Source organism: Pseudophryne corroboree, chromosome 4 (genome assembly GCF_028390025.1).
Source record: "Pseudophryne corroboree isolate aPseCor3 chromosome 4, aPseCor3.hap2, whole genome shotgun sequence".
Classification (NCBI taxonomy): domain Eukaryota; kingdom Metazoa; phylum Chordata; class Amphibia; order Anura; family Myobatrachidae; genus Pseudophryne; species Pseudophryne corroboree.
The window spans coordinates 98,733,190-98,746,187 of record NC_086447.1 but is presented as its reverse complement, the minus strand read 5'-3'; positions in this window follow the sequence as shown (position 1 = coordinate 98,746,187).

Genomic DNA, 12,998 nt, shown 5'->3' with positions numbered 1-12,998 from the left:
GAGCACTACATTTTGGCCACCGTGCTCGATCCTAGATTTAAAGCCTACCTTGGATCTCTCTTTCCGGCAGACACAGGTCTGCTGGGGTTGAAAGACCTGCTGGTGACAAAATTGTCAAGTCAAGCGGAACGCGACCTGTCAACATCTCCTCCTTCACATTCTCCCGCAACTGGGGGTGCGAGGAAAAGGCTCAGAATTCCGAGCCCACCCGCTGGCGGTGATGCAGGGCTGTCTGGAGCGACTGCTGATGCTGACATCAGGTCCGGACTGAAGGACCTGACAACGATTACGGACATGTCGTCTACTGTCACTGCATATGATTCTCTCAACATTGATAGAATGGTGGAGGATTACATGAGTGACCGCATCCAAGTAGGCACGTCACACAGTCCGTACTTATACTGGCAGGAAAAAGAGGCAATTTGGAGGCCCTTGCACAAACTGGCTTTATTCTACCTAAGTTGCCCTCCCACAAGTGTGTACTCCGAAAGAGTGTTTAGTGCCGCCGCTCACCTTGTCAGCAATCGGCGTACGAGGTTACATCCAGCAAATGTGGAGAAGATGATGTTCATTAAAATGAATTATAATCAATTCCTCCGCGGAGACATTGACCAGCAGCAATTGCCTCCACAAAGTACACAGGGAGCTGAGATGGTGGATTCCAGTGGGGACGAATTGATAATCTGTGAGGAGGGGGATGTACACGGTGATATATCGGAGGGTGAAGATGAGGTGGACATCTTGCCTCTGTAGAGCCAGTTTGTGCAAGGAGAGATTAATTGCTTCTTTTTTGGGGGGGGGTCCAAACCAACCCGTCATATCAGTCACAGTCGTGTGGCAGACCCTGTCACTGAAATTATGGGTTGGTTAAAGTGTGCATGTCCTGTTTTGTTTATACAACATAAGGGTGGGTGGGAGGGCCCAAGGACAATTCCATCTTGCACCTCTTTTTTCTTTTCTTTTTCTTTGCATCATGTGCTGATTGGGGAGGGTTTTTTTGGAAGGGACATCCTGCGTGACACTGCAGTGCCACTCCTAGATGGGCCCGGTGTTTGTGTCGGCCACTAGGGTCGCTAATCTTACTCACACAGTCAGCTACCTCATTGCGCCTCTTTTTTTCTTTGCGTCATGTGCTGTTTGGGGAGGGTTTTTTGGAAGGGACATCCTGCGTGACACTGCAGTGCCACTCCTAGATGGGCCCGGTGTTTGTGTCGGCCACTAGGGTCGCTAATCTTACTCACACAGCTACCTCATTGCGCCTCTTTTTTTCTTTGCGTCATGTGCTGTTTGGGGAGGGTTTTTTGGAAGGGACATCCTGCGTGACACTGCAGTGCCACTCCTAGTTGGGCCCGGTGTTTGTGTCGGCCACTAGGGTCGCTAATCTTACTCACACAGCTACCTCATTGCGCCTCTTTTTTTCTTTGCGTCATGTGCTGTTTGGGGAGGGTTTTTTGGAAGGGACATCCTGCGTGACACTGCAGTGCCACTCCTAGATGGGCCCGGTGTTTGTGTCGGCCACTAGGGTCGCTAATCTTACTCACACAGCTACCTCATTGCGCCTCTTTTTTTCTTTGCGTCATGTGCTGTTTGGGGAGGGTTTTTTGGAAGGGCCATCCTGCGTGACACTGCAGTGCCACTCCTAGATGGGCCCGGTGTTTGTGTCGGCCACTAGGGTCGCTAATCTTACTCACACAGCTACCTCATTGCGCCTCTTTTTTTCTTTGCGTCATGTGCTGTTTGGGGAGGGTTTTTTGGAAGGGCCATCCTGCGTGACACTGCAGTGCCACTCCTAGATGGGCCCGGTGTTTGTGTCGGCCACTAGGGTCGCTAATCTTACTCACACAGCTACCTCATTGCGCCTCTTTTTTTCTTTGCGTCATGTGCTGTTTGGGGAGGGTTTTTTGGAAGGGACATCCTGCGTGACACTGCAGTGCCACTCCTAGATGGGCCCGGTGTTTGTGTCGGCCACTAGGGTCGCTTATCTTACTCACACAGCGACCTCGGTGCAAATTTTAGGACTAAAAATAATATTGTGAGGTGTGAGGTATTCAGAATAGACTGAAAATGAGTGTAAATTATGGTTTTTGAGGTTAATAATACTTTGGGATCAAAATGACCCCCAAATTCTATGATTTAAGCTGTTTTTTAGTGTTTTTTGAAAAAAACACCCGAATCCAAAACACACCCGAATCCGACAAAAAAAATTTGGTGAGGTTTTGCCAAAACGCGGTCGAACCCAAAACACGGCCGCGGAACCGAACCCAAAACCAAAACACAAAACCCGAAAAATTTCAGGCGCTCATCTCTAGTTTCTGCGTCAACCAGGTGTCCCCCATAGTCTGTTGTGTGGTAACTTTTTTGATAAAGCTAGGAGCAAGAATGTTTTTAAGTGATTTATTCTTTTTGAAAATAAATTTCAGCTTAAGCGGTAGATGGCTTCTGAGTAAGTTGTCCTGATTAAGAATATTAAAGTTTTTACATACAATCTTTTTAATCTGCATACTTTCATTATTGTATGTCGATATGAAAGCCAGGCCATCTAATTCATCGTTAAGATCCCTTTCCTTATTACGTGCTTTATTAGATCTAAGTAGAATATCTCTATCTAAATTCGAAACCTCTCTAACAGCCTTCTTTAATGGTGAGTAAGGATATCCTCTTCCACTAAACGCTTCTACCATAGAGTCGGCCTGTTCCAAAAATGTGTTTTTTTCTGTGCAGTTGCGCCGTAACCGCATAAACTGCCCCCTAGGAATGTTCTTCTTCCAAGGGGGATAGTGGGCGCTTCGGTAGTGCAGATAAGAGTGGGTATCAACCTCCTTGTTATAATTGGAGGTATATATTTTATTATCCCTCGCTTCTAGAGTTATATCCAGGAAATTAATAGTGAGAGGGTGAAAGGAGTTGGTGAACTGAAGATTAAAGTGATTAGAGTTCAAATTAGAAACAAATGATTGTGCTGATAGTGCATCCCCATCCCAAATGATAAAAAGATCATCAATATAGCAGCCACAGAGGACGAGGTTCGCGCCGAAGCCGCCACCCCACACATGGGTGTCCTCAAAGAGACCCATGTAGAGATTGGCATAGCTCGGCACAAACCTCATCCCCATGGCCGTCCCCATTACTTGTAAATAAAACGTGTCCATGAACAAAAAATAATTGTGCTGAAGAATCAAAGAAATAGCATCTAACAAGAAGACCCCATGTCTCTCCGAAAGGTCACAATCAGTCCTTAATCTAGTTGCTATTGCATCTCGACCTAAGTCGTGTGGGATGTTAGTATAAAGACTGCACATCTAGAGTCAGAAATGCATATGTATCTTTCCACACAAAGTCCTGTAAGCGTTGTAAAAAATGGGTGGTATCTTTAATATGTGACCTTAAGGTAGAGACACGGGGTTGAAGGAAAGAATCAACATAAAAAGACAGATTAGAGGACAAAGAACCTATACCAGATATAATGGGGCGCCCAGGTGGTGAACTAAGTGACTTGTGTACTTTAGGAAGGTGATAGTAAATCGGAACTGTAGGGTGCTTAATAAACAAAAAGTTAAATTCCTCCCTGACTATAACTCCATCGGTCAGGGCATCATCTAGTAAATTATGTAACTGTCTCAAATATTTGGATGTGGGGTCAGAGTCCAGAGGTTTATAGAATTCAATATTAGTCAGTTGTCTATGTGCCTCAGCAATATACTCCTCTCTGTCCTGCACCTCCAGACCGCCCCCTTGTCCGCTTCTCTAAAGACTAGGGAAGTATTCTTAGTAAGATCCCGCAAGGCTTTCCTCTCCCATTTGGTGAGGTTGGTATTGGTTTTCTTACTATTCATTGGGTTCTTTTGTTGGCATAGATTCCTAAAATCCTCTAGTGTAGTTTTATAAAAGCACTCAACCATAGGTCTCTTATATGTGAGGGGATAGAACCAGTGCCGTTTCTAGCGGCGGGCGAGCCGTGCAACCGCACGGGGCGCCCGCCGCGGCACTTTGTTACTCCTTATCGCCTCTCCCGAGCACTCCTGCTCGGGGGGCGGGGTTTCGCGGAATGACGCGTTGCGTCGTGAAGTCACGACGCAAGCGCGTCATTCCGCGAAGCCCCGCCCCCCGAGCAGGAGCGCTCGGGAAGAGGCAATAAGGAGATAAGCATGAAGGAGGAGGCGGCCGGCGCGAGGGATGTGAGGCGGCGGGACCGAAGAGCGGGAAGACGTTAGTATTCTCTCTCTCTCTCTCCCCCTTCCTTCCCCCCAACTTGAAACCTGCCTGCCGCTGCCGCACTGTGTAAAATGGGGACACCTGCCTATGGGGATACCTGCCTGCCGCACTGTGTAAAATGGGGGCACCTGCCTGCGTACTGTGTAATATGGGGGCACCTGCCTGCGTACTGTGTAATATGGGGGCATCTGCCTGCGTACTGTGTAAAATGGGGATATCTGCCTGCCGCGCTGTGTAAAATGGGGATACCTGCCTGCCGCGCTGTGTAAAATGGGGATGCCTGCCGCACTGTGTAAAATGGGGGCACATGCCTGTGTACTGTGTAATATGGGGGCACCTGCCTGCGTACTGTGTAAAATGGGGATATCTGCCTGCCGCGCTGTGTAAAATGGGGATACCTGCCTGCCGCACTGTGTAAAATGGGGATACCTGCCTGCCGCACTGTGTAAAATGGGGATACCTGCCTACTGTACTGTGTAAAATGGGGATACCTGCCTTCCGTACTGTGTAAAATGGGGATACCTGCCTGCCGCACTTTGTAAAATGGGGACACCTGCCTGCCGCACTTTGTAAAATGGGGACACCTGCCTGCCGCGCTGTGTAATATGGGGACACTTGCCTGCTGTAATGTGTAAAAAGGGGACTTTTTTATTTTTATTTTTTTCCCCTGTGGTGGGTGTGATGATATCAGATGAGGCCATGCCCACTTTAATGAGACCACGCCCTTTTTAATCAGGCCACACCCTTGTCGGGAGCGATGGGGGGGGCACGCATTTTTTTTGAGCAATTGGGGGGGCGCATTTTGAAATCTCGCACTGGGAGCCAAATTGTCTAGAAACGGCCCTGGATAGAACTCAGATTTGCGCTTAAAGTCACCCCTTTTGATATCAAATACTTTTTTTGTATTAACTACTCCAGAACTGGAGTTGTCATCCAGGAGAGTCTGTAAGATTTCAAGAGCCAAATCATCTCCTGAATCAAGGGTAATGGCCATTCCCTCTTCTTTGTGTTGCTGCAAGTTGCGTTGTATGAAGTATCGTTTTCTACATAGGGTACGGACAAATCTATTCAGTTCAACGAACAGATTAACTGTATCGGGGGTAATTGTAGGTGCAAATTTGAGTCCCTTAGCTAAAAGGGATTTATCGCTGGTGGTGAACTGTTTACTTGAGAGATTAAAGACATTAGTGGAATTGGAAGCAACCTGGTCTGTTAGTCCCACCCCCTTGGTTGTTTTCTTTTTTCCCCCCTCTACACCCTCTATACTTTGGGGTCTTCCTCTTTTTGGTGTCTTTTTTCCCCACTCTGTTCTTACTGGGGACCCGTATCATCTTTCGTGTGTTTTTTCTAAAAAAACCTCAGAGTTCTTTTGAGAGTCATAGTGGGAATCCGGTCTCTGTTACCTGGGTCTTGCTCCCAGCTCAACCAATTGGTCACCACCTATTTGTGTCAATCCATCTGTTCTACCTTTATCTGGTTTGTCAGGGGAAAACATATTTTTCTCCCTTCTTCCCCAATCTTGTCTGTGCTGATGTATCTTTGGGATATCTCCCTGTCTCCATCCCCTAATAGAGGGGGATTTTTCAGAGGGGTGGGCTCTAGATCTAATTATTTTTCTATTTTTACTACTATAGCTCCTCACTTGTCCAGTGTTGTAATCTTCAAGATCCCTCTGGAATTTTTTACACTTTATCTACAACTATTTGTTCAAATTTAGTCATCCTCTCCATCACTAGTATATCCCTCTCCTTTTTTTCCTTTGTATTGTTCTAAGATTCTAGTTTATCTTTAAGAGATTTTATTTCTAATTCAATTTCTTTAGCTTTTTGGTTCCTATAGGTGATCACAATTTCCATAAGGCTCATGGAGCACTTATCTAGTGCTTTCTCCCATTTCTCTTCGAACTCTCTATCACCATTAAATATAGAGGGCTTGAAGAGCCTAAGGCCCCTCGGAATCATGTTTTTGTCAATATATTTCTGTAAATTAATGCCATCAAGCCAATGTTTTGTCTCTAAACTCATTAGATCCTCTAGTTTATAGAACTCATTTTTCTACAGATTGCTTTTGTATTCAGAGTTTGATTCTGTGGGGTCATCCCATTTTTTAAGAAAACCAATCCTTCTACTATGTCTGTCATTAAAAGTGGAGAAGCTCCCCATTCCTGCGGCCCAGAGTAAGACTATGTAAAATTGCAAAGAAAGAGAAAAATTACCCTGAGGTAATTCTCTCCAGGCACTGATTGGGGAGGTTCAACACAGCAGCTAGATAAAGAGGTTGGCCAGACCTCACACACAAAAAGCAAGCAAATATATAATCAGCGCTAAGTGATCATAGATGAGATGAGCAGGTCAATAATTATACATGTTTAATTCATAATAAAATTCAATAAAACATCCATATGGAATCAGTAAAATAAATGGAAAAAACCCTTGAAGAGGGTATAGAACGTTACTCCCAATCACATTTGTCTGAGAATGGAGGAAATAATAGGACCTGTTCCTATAGTATAGTCCCTTTCTAGGTCCATATGGACCAAATTGATAGTCTGAAATAGGCAATAGTTACCACAGGTGTATCCAAGGGTTATGAAGCGGCTCAGCACTCTGCAATATTGCAGTTCCTTGGTATGGTGGTAAAAAGACAGTGTCCTCAGTTCAGATGGTGTACCTCCAGCAAAGGTCCATGAGGGTCAATGGCGGGGGCTTGGTTCAGGTCCTCAGGTCTCCAAGTAGTATAAGTCCAAAGAGTGATGCAGGGGAGCAGCTCACACCAACGCGTTTCATTGTGTTCACACAACTTTTTCAAGGTGCTAACTTGGCTGCAAACAGGGGTTTATATACCCAACCAATATGGCTGCTCATTTGCATAGGTGATTGACATTAACCAACTCATCTCATAATATGACCAAAAAATGACAGACATTAGTATCTAGGATGAAACTCATGTTCAGAAATATAATACATGTATTAAATAGCTCCAAAATATCTAAAACAATCTATTTATTTATGTATATAGTGGTCACATGACCATTTACAAATACCTAACCTGGGCTGTTGTATCCAAACCCAGGAATGGTATCTGATTTATTTTTACCATATTAATCACTGTCAGGTCTCCTAGATAGGGAGGGATCAAATCCACTTTTTATACTAACCAAATGGGGATCCCCTCCCCCTCACCTGTATCAATGGCATTAGTGGATTGAACTATTGAGGATGACGCGATCGGATCCCATCCTGTCACGTCATCGATCCTCGCCCGGCCGCATGTAATCACGCGGTCGGATCTCCAACGTCGCGTCATTCTCGCGCGCCCGAGTGCGCGTATCATGATGCGGCGGATGCTTGCCACGGTTGCCGGGGCGACGTGTCACTACACGCGCTGTCCTGGCCTGACTACATAGCCCTCACAGTTTCAAGCATTATAGGTAGTCCCACATGATGACGGCTGCGTGATACCGCCAACCATCATGCCAACCACAATACTGACACTGTGTGCCATGTACCGTATGTGTATAAGTATATCAATTTAGTTTACTTAGAATGCACTGTTCAGTGATTAAAAAGTATTTGATATCAAAAGGGGTGACTTTAAGCGCAAATCTGAGTTCTATCCCCTCACATATAAGAGCCCTATGGTTGAGTGCTTTTATAAAACTACACTAGAGGATTTTAGGAATCTATGCCAACAAAAGAACCCAATGAATAGTAAGAAAACCAATACCAACCTCACCAAATGGGAGAGGAAAGCCTTGCGGGATCTTACTAAGGATACTTCCCTAGTCTTTAGAGAAGCGTACAAGGGGGGTGGTCTGGTGGTGCAGGACAGAGAGGAGTATATTGCTGAGGCGCATAGACAACTGACTAATATTGACTTCTATAAACCTCTGGACTCTGACCCCACATCCCAATATTTGAGACAGTTATATAATTTACTAGATGATGTCCTGACTGATGGAGTTATATTCTGGGAGGAATTTAACTTTTTGTTTATTAAGCACCCCACAGTTCCGATTTACTATCACTTTCCTAAAGTACACAAGTCACTTAGTTCACCACCTGGGCGCCCCATTATATTTGATATAGGTTCTTTGTCCTCTAATCTGTCTTTTTATGTTGATTATTTCCTTCAACCCCGTGTCTCTACCTTAAGGTCACATATTAAAGATACCACCCATTTTTTACAACTCTTACAGGACTTTGTGTGGAAAGATACATATGCATTTCGGACTCTAGATGTGCAGTCTTTATACTAACATCCCACACGACAGGTCGAGATGCAATAGCAACTAGATTAAGGACTGATTGTGACCTTTCGGAGAGACACGGGGTCTTCTTGTTAGATGCTATTTCTTTCATTCTTCAGCACAATTATTTTTTGTTCATGGACACGTTTTATTTACAAGTAATGGGGACGGCCATGGGGACGAGGTTTGCGCCGAGTTATGCCAATCTCTACATGGGTCTCTTTGAGGACACCCATGTGTGGGGTGGCGGCTTCGGCGCGAACCTCGTCCTCTGTGGCTGCTATATTGATGATCGTTTTATCATTTGGGATGGGGATGCACTATCAGCACAATCATTTGTTTCTAATTTGAATTCTAATCACTTTAATCTTCAGTTCACCCACTCCTTTCACCATCTCACTATTAATTTCCTGGATATAACTCTAGAAGCCAGGGATAATAAAATATATACCTCCAATTATAACAAGGAGGTTGATACCCACTCTTATCTGCACTACCGGAGCGCCCACTGTCCCCCTTGGAAGAAGAACATTCCTAGGGGGCAGTTTATGCGGTTACGGCGCAACTGCACAGAAAAAAACACATTTTTGGAACAGGCCGACTCTATGGTAGAAGCGTTTAGTGGAAGAGGATATCCTTACTCACCATTAAAGAAGGCTGTTAGAGAGGTTTCGAATTTAGATAGAGATATTCTACTTAGATCTAATAAAGCACGTAATAAGGAAAGGGATCTTAACGATGAATTAGATGGCCTGGCTTTCATATCGACATACAATAATGAAAGTATGCAGATTAAAAAGATTGTATGTAAAAACTTTAATATTCTTAATCAGGACAACTTACTCAGAATCCATCCACCGCTTAAGACAAAATTTATTTTCAAAAAGAATAAATCACTTAAAAACATTCTTGCTCCTAGCTTTATCAAAAAAGTTACCACACAACAGACTATGGGGGACACCTGGTTGACGCAGAAAGCCAAAGGCTTCTTCCGATGCGCGGCTACTAGGTGCACCACCTGTAAACATATATTTCGAAAAACCACACACCTCCACGTGAGAGATGGAGAGGATTATGAACTCACTAGCTTTATGAATTGTGATTCAACCTCTATTATATTACCTCCTCTCTTGTGGATGTGACCAGAAATATGTGGGGCGGACAACAAGAAGCATTAAGACTCGCTTCATGGAACACCGCCGAAATATAGTCAGGAAAATCTCTACGCATAGTGTCTCTAGACACTTTAGAGACTACCACGAGGGGGATCCTAGCTCCCTCCATCTAACAGCGATTGAACAGGTGGGCATAACGAAGAGAGGGGGGGACCGGTATAAAATTTTGTGTAAACAAGAACTGTACTGGATGTTTAAATTGAACACCATATATCCAAGAGGATTAAACGAAGCAGTCGAACTTAACTCAGTGCTATGACCACCTCGCATTAGTAATATCACTATATCTCTTTAGCCTGCTGCCATCCCGCTCAATGGTACTATTCTATCAGTACATTATGGTTGTCATCTACTGTGAATGTATGGGTTTGGTATCATACCAGTATACCTAGAGTATAGTATGATTTGTCCCTTATAACTTGTATATATGCTTTTAAGCAAGATCTTATGTACTGCCTTTTTTTTAGATTTATTCTTCATGTATCAGCATCATGCAGTACATATCTCTCTCGATCTATTCTAAAATTTGTAAAGCACCAAAAGGCTATTTATCATTATTATTATTAATCTCCTTTTTGTTCAAAAGATGGATATTGGAAAAATTAATGGAGGCTCATTTAGAGTCACCATTGTTCATTGTTCATGAATACATATTATTTATTTTTTACTTATTTTTTGTTTTATGAATAGTATGGGAATCCTTATTAATCACTGAACAGTGCATTCCAAGTAAACTAAATTGATATACTTATACACATACTGTACATGGCACACAGTGCCAGTATTGTGGTTGGCATGATGTTTGGCGGGATCACGCAGCCGTCATCATGTGGGACTACCTATAACGCTTGTTACTGTGAGGGCTATGTAGTCAGGCCGGGACAGCGCGTGTAGTGACACATCACCCCGGCAACCGAGGCAAGCATCCGCTGCGTCATGATATGCGCACCCGGGCGCGTGGGAATGACGTGACGTTGGAGGTCCAACCGCGTGATTACATGCGACCAGGCGAGGATCGATGACGCGATGGGATGGGATCCGATCGCGTCATCCTCAATAGTCCGATCCACTAATGCCATTGATACAGGTGAGGGGGAGGGGATCCCCATTTGGTTAGTGTAAAAAGTGGATTGGATCCCTCCCTATCTAGGAGACCTGACAGTGATTAATATGGTAAAAATAAATCAGATACCATTCCTGGGTTTGGATACAACAGCCCAGGTTAGGTATTTGTAAATGGTCATGTGACCACTATATACATAAATAAATAGATTGTTTTAGATATTTTGGAGCTATTTAATACATGTATTATATTTATTAACATGAGTTTCATCCTAGATACTAATGTCTGTCATTTTTTGGTCATATTATGAGATGAGTTGGTTAATGTCAAACACCTATGCAAATGAGCAGCCATATTGGTTGGGTATATAAACCCCTGTTTGCAGACAAGTTAGCACACTTGAAAAAGTTGTGTGAACACAACGAAACGCGTTCGTGTGAGCTGCTCCCCTGCATCACTCTTTGGACTTATACTACTTGGAGACCTGCGGACCTGAACCAAGCCCCTGCCATTGACCCTCATGGACCTTTGCTGGAGGTACACCATCTGAACTGAGGACACTGTCCTTTTACCAGCATACCAAGGAACTGCAATATTGCGGAGCGCTGAGCCACTTAATAACCCTTGGATACACCGGTGGTAACTATTGCCTATTTCAGACTATCAACTTGGTCCATACGGACCTAGAAGGGGACTATGCTATAGGAACAGGTCCTATTATTTCGTCCATTCTCAGACAAATGTGATTGGGAGTAACGTTCTATACCCTCTTCAAGGTTTTTTTTTCATTTATTTTACTGATTCCATATGGATGTTTTATTGAATTTTATTATGAATTAAACATGTATAATTATTGACCTGCTCATCTCATCTATGACTACTTAGCGCTGATTATATATTTGCTTGATTTTTGTGTGTGAGGTCTGACCAACCTCTTTATCTAGCTGCTGTGTTGAACCTCCCCAATCAGCGCCTGGAGAGAATTACCTCAGGGTAATTTTTCTCTTTCTTTGCAATTTCACATAGTCTTACTCTGGGCTTCAGGAATGGGGAGCTTCTCCACTTTTAATGACAGACATAGTAGAAGGATTGGTTTTCTTAAAAAATGGGATGACCCCACAGAATCAAACTCTGAATCCAAAAACAATCTGTTGAAAAATGAGTTCTATAAACTAGAGGATCTAATGAGTTTAGAGACAAAACATTGGCTTGATGGCATTAATTTACAGAAATATATTGACAAAAACCTGATTCCGAGGGGCCTTAGGCTCTTCAAGCCCTCTATATTTAATGGTGATAGAGAGTTCGAAGAGAAATGGGAGAAAGCACTAGATAAGTGCTCCATGAGCCTTATGGAAATTGTGATCACCTATAGGAACCAAAAAGCTAAAGAAATTGAATTAGAAATAGAGTCTCTTAAAGATAAACTAGAACCTCAGAACAATACAAAGGAATATAAGGAGAGGGATATACTAGTGATGGAGAGGATGACTAAATTTGAACAAATTGTTGTAGATAATAAGTGTAAAAAATTCCAGAGGGATCTTGAAGAATACAACACTGGACAAGTGAGGAGCTATAGGAGTAAAAATAGAGAAAGAATTAGATCTAGAGCCCACCCCTCTGAAAAATCCCCCTCTAATAGGGGATGGAGACAGGGAGAGATCCCAAAGATACATCAGCACAAACAAGAATGGGGAAGAAGGGAGAAAAAGAAGTTTTCCCCTGACAAACCAGATATAGGTAGAACAGATGAATTGACACAAATAGGTGGTGACCAATTGATAGAGCTAGGAGCAAGACCCAGGGAACAGAGACCGGATTCCCACTATGACTCTCAAAAGAACTCTGAGGTTTTTTTTTGGAAAAAAGACACGAAAGACGATACGGGTCCCCGGTAAGAACAGAGTGGGAAAAAAAGACACAAAAAAGAGGAAGACCCCGAAGTATAGAGGGTGCAGAGGGGGGGGAAAGAAGACAACCAAGAGGGTGGGACTAACAGACCAGGTTGTTTCCAATCCCACTAATGTCTTTAATCTCTCAAGTAAACAGTTCACCACCAGCGAGAAATCCCTTTTAGCTAAGGGACTCAAATTTGTGCCTACAAGTACCCCCAATATATTTAATCTGTTCGTAGAACTGAATAGATTTGTCCATACCCTATGTAGGAAATGATACTTCATACAATGCAACTTGCAGCAACACAAAGAAGAGGGAATGGCTATTACCCTTGATTCAGGAGATGATTTAGTTCTTGAAATCTTACAGACTCTCCTGGATGACAACTCCAGTTCTGGAG